Source organism: Rhipicephalus microplus, chromosome 10 (genome assembly GCF_043290135.1).
Source record: "Rhipicephalus microplus isolate Deutch F79 chromosome 10, USDA_Rmic, whole genome shotgun sequence".
Lineage (NCBI taxonomy): Eukaryota > Metazoa > Arthropoda > Arachnida > Ixodida > Ixodidae > Rhipicephalus > Rhipicephalus microplus.
Window position 1 is genome coordinate 18,933,116 of NC_134709.1, and position 4,847 is coordinate 18,937,962.

Below are 4,847 nucleotides of genomic sequence, written 5' to 3' on the forward strand. Positions count from 1 at the left end.
ATCTGCTGCGTTCGCGTTTCTTCCGAGCATTTTTTTTTTTTTTTAATCCGCCCGAGTAGCCATATTGCAGTTAACGTATAGGCATTCCCTGTTGTGCAGTGTGATGCCGCAGCAGCTGTCACACCAGTGAAGGCATCGATTTCTGCAGGCTCCACGGCCACGACAGGTAGGCTCGTTTCGTCGATGCGTGCAAACGTGTTATCTTTGGTCGGCGATTTCATTCTGCAGGCCTTGTTGCCGATCTCAGTGTTGCGTATTTGCGTGCTATTATTAGCCGCCCATTTTTTAAAGACCTGAGAGCGCGAGCGTCGACCGCCCCAGTAGATAAGTGGGGTTTAACGGAGCACAGCGGCGAAATGAGCAAGAATACGTGCAAGCACGTGCTGAACAGACCTGTGCAAGCTACGCTAAGCTGTTCCGGCAACCGGGTGCTGGGACCCCCGCAACAGGCACTTCTAGAGTCTTGGCGGTTGAAGCTCGCGCGTTAACGTTAAAACAAATGGGCGGCTGTACATTTGCACTGATCCTAAACGTGTTCCGAATGCTTGCGCTTCTCTCGAATTCTATTTCAACGTGATTTTCCGGCGGACAACGCCGCCTGCTTGTGTGTCCTCAGCTTGACAGCAGCCTCGTGCCAGCGGTGGGCACGAGGCTGCTGATACGCATGTCGCGGGATCGAATCCCGGCTGCGGCGTCTGCATTTTCGATGGAGGCGGAAATGCTGTAGGCCCGTGTGCTCAGATTTGGGTGCTCGTTAAATGGCCCCAGGTGGTCGAAATATCCGGAGCCCTCCACTACGGTGTCTCTCATAATCATATCGTGGTTTTGGGACGTTAAACCCTACAAATAAATAAATCAATCGCGTGAGATCGCTCGCTAGTCCGTCGTCTGTCCGTCCGTATATCGTATATATTCTGGCAAAGCCACTGCTAATTTTTTCTTCCTTTGCAATAGCAAGAAATTCAAAGGCCACTTAAAAAGCAAACAGCTCAAAACGCAGCACGCTACCGAAGCACAAAGAAGGCGCTCGAAAACAAAGCGCAAGTACAGGACAAGCGCGAAGTAACAACTGCATGCCACTGTTGTTCAGTGTTTGTTTGAGCAGCGCGCTAAATGTGTCGACTGCTGCTGAACTGTTGTCTTGTCCGCAAACTGAACCAAGTTAACCTCTGCCTTGTTCATTGTTTCATAGGCCATGGGCATTCCTTCAGTGAAGTCCTTCATGAAGCGAAGAAAAAAAAAATGCTGATGTATAGAAGCTGCCACGAAGGACTGAAGATCACCGGCAGGTTCGACATTCCACCAGCAATCCGCTTGGACCTCCGTTCTAAGACTTCTGTAATTTCTGCTGGTCGTTTCTTGGTAAGGGTTTAAGCTTTAGTTCAGTAGCGTTGCCTTTCATTGCGCGCAACGGTTGTAACTTTGTTTTGCCGGCCGAGCGACAGACGCGTACGTAATGATTTCGTTGCGATTGGTTGTCACTTAGCGACCACGTGCCTGACAACCACAGTTGACCTGCAATGCTTTTAAAGAAGCTAACTTCTCCTCGATGTCCTCCACTGGGTACTACTGAGTGGTGAAATTTCCGAAAGACGAAACCACTCGCACGTTCGTTGAATCGTGAAAAAAAAAAAAAAAACTCAGTGGTAAACACCACCCAGATAGTTATCGACCAATCGTGCTCACGGCCGCGGACTCTTGTTTTATTTTGCGACGATATATCGAGATTCGAACAGAGGTGGTTCTAGAGGAACTGCAAAACGTCTTCAGTCTACCGCAAAGCCTATAGAGGGCAGCTCGTTCGTTTTGACGCGAGTTATCGAGAATGAAGCGAAAGAGGAGAGGTCTCTATGAGTACTTTTCATATCTCTTGACCACGAGTGGAGCCTCATCTATTTTGAGAAGCGTTAAGGAAGCGATACCCATCTACGCTGCTCTTTGCGATCCTGGTGATTGCGAAGAAACTCGTAAAAAACGCCACAAGCATAACCTCTCATCCCTCCAAGAGCACCCGACACGGTGGTCTAGTAGTTGTGGCGCTCCACTGCAGACCCAGTGGTGTATAGCGTCTTCGACGTGAATCTATACAAACTCGGCCCGGGTACTCCACGTTCAATCAGTCCAGAAGATTGCAAGCTACACACTTGAAAGTAGTCATACTCCAGGTAAAACCCTGTATAATGTGGCTCGTTCGCGTACGTTGTACTACAGTTCCTCAGATAAACACTACCGCCACTACTTAATAAATACGCAGATAATTACCCTAACGTTGTAATGCTTACAAAATGCCTCAATATTTTTTTCCCTTCTTGGCTGATGTCTTTTTATAAAATGTTGTACAAACATCTCCGTGATTATATCATTGCTGTTTTTATCGTGTTTTTGTTTTTATCGTGTTTACTTCATTATCGTCGATTGTAATATCCCATACAAAAGTTATATCGTGTTTATGTGCTTATTTTGTTTATTTTATTCGTTCGGAATTTCTCATTTTTTTGTTATGCTCTATCTTTTTTAAGAGCATGGGTTTGTAAACTGCAGTCTTAGGCACTTCCAAGTAGTTTTGTTACACTTTTCGCCCGAGGGATCCCGAGCTTAAGTTGGAAATAAATATTTGATATGGTGTCTCCCTCGTCATTTGCGTTGTTCATGTACCGCACAGCGAAAGTTCATGTCACATTATATTTTTTTAAAATTTCTGGCACAACACCTTCGCATTATGTGTGCTAAACTTGGAAAAGAAGCTCCAAAAGCGTAAAGGCCCAAAAAGGAGGAGTGAATTGAAACCAGAGAAAGTGTAGAGAATGGTATGGAATGAAAAAAAAAACTTTATTTTAAAGAATTGTATCATAGTACAGAATTAAGTTTCGATAATTAACAAATAAAAAGAAATTAATTTGACAAAACCTAATCATGTGATAGAGAAATGCGTAGAATACAGCAAACCCCTACAAAATCCTTCATAGATTACGAGATAAATTTGGTTCAGTCGAGATATCGGTCGTAACGCAGGCACTGCAGACGCAGGGCATCGACGAGACCTGTATAAACATACCGGAAAAAATCTACAGCGGATCCGCAGCCACCATAGCCCTCCACAAAATAAGTGGTCGAATCCCAATAAGAAGGGTGTAAGGCAGGGAGGCACGATCTCTCCAATGCTATTCGCCGGGTGTTTAAAGGTATAATTGAGGGCCCTAGCTTCGGAAGTGTAAGGGTAACTGAGCTAATGGATGATATCCTTGTAACCTGGAATTCGCTGATCATGCTGAATTGATGAGTTACTGAGGGGACAAGTTACAGCCCATGATCACTGAACTGGACACGGAAAGCAGAAGAGTAGGCGGATGCATTCACCTGATAACCGAAGGTAGGCTATGGCAATTGAGAAAGCGAAGCGCGCGGAGCCAATTACGCTATCGAGTTGTACGTACGATAGCGTAATCTCTCGGACGCGAAGCTCAAGCCTCCTCCAAGATTTATTTGTTTTCTTTGCGACGCTTCAAAAATTTTCCAAATATGCACAAAATTTTATGATTCATTTGTCCAAACGGCCACTGGGAAATTCTGTGAACATCACCGCGCGGAGCTACTGAAAGTATTCGCTCGCTTTGAAGTTCGCGCCATGAATGAAAGGGGTTTGTTGCGCATCTTCACGCATAGATGGCGGCACGGGGCTCGACGCAGTAAAGCGCTTTACGACGCGCTCGACGCTTGAGCGATGCACCGTGGAGATTGCGTCAATGTTGACCGTTAACTGAAACGTGCTTTAATTCAGAAAGCTGCCCAGTAACGCTTACTTGCTAATTTAATTAGCGAGAATGGTGGTAGTGATGGTACCAGCATTACGCTTTACATTCGTATCTTATGGGCACGGATTGACCTCGTGTTCTCAACTAACATTGGGGGCCATTTTATTAGCCTTCTTGAAAAGCTTATCGTTTATGAGAAAGTGTATGACCAGCGATAAACTCGGTGAGATGTGACCGTGAACATTTCTGGAATGCACGTAGCCCCATCACGCCGATGTTTTAGCCGGTGTGGTGCAGTAGCCTGTCTGTTAATTTTTTCCATTAATTGATTGACTGACTGCGTTTTATGCCACAAGGGCATCTAGGCCAAATAGTGCGATAACGTTTCTGTTTATTTTTTACAATGATTGAAAAGAATGGAAAACTATTACTTTATTCTGTGTGTCAATAAATGTAAAATAGGTGCCCCCGCTCGGTGATCATGCATGCTGAAGATCTGAGGTAATGGTTGAGGAGAAAAATAATAAAAGTGAATGTACGAATACAACATGGCTCTCAGCCTCCTGTATTTATTTTGTTGCCTGAAACCAGTTCTGAAACCTGCACCTTATCGCATAAAATAGATCGACTGCTTCAAGTCCTCGAACAATTTTTAGTCGTATTACGTCTTGTGGGCTCCATGATGTCGTCATTTATTGTTTATTGTCATTTATAGTGAGGTGCTTGGGCTAGTTGGTATGGCATGACGATAGTTATAGCGCGAGAACAGAACGACGACATAGAGATGGCGCTCGTGTCCTTCGTGCACTCTTTGTCTCTGTGTCGTCGTTATGTTCTCGCGCTGTAACTATCGTCTTGGGAGTTCCTTCGCAAACATCACGGCCTTGTTAGCATGTTATAGGCTGTAATGTGATTGCGTACGCAATAACCGCTTAGCTGAGAGTTCACTTTGAGCAACAATGGGCATTCAAATTCGGAATTGGGTGTGCAACCGCGCAGTTTAGCGTGCTACGAGAAACAAGCAGAGACTGGTGTCATATCTGTGCGCTAACACCTAGAAAAATTCAGAGCCATTAATGATGATCTACATAAACG

General features: G+C 45.0%; 1 long non-coding RNA gene across 1 annotated transcript; it reads left to right on the forward strand.

Moving 5' to 3' along the window:
- Positions 1–2,637, forward strand: LOC142774614 (uncharacterized). Its single transcript, XR_012886470.1, has 2 exons — positions 1–166; positions 1,193–2,637. It is a non-coding gene; the product is annotated as an uncharacterized LOC142774614 (long non-coding RNA).
- The last annotated feature ends 2,210 nt before the right edge of the window (positions 2,638–4,847 follow it).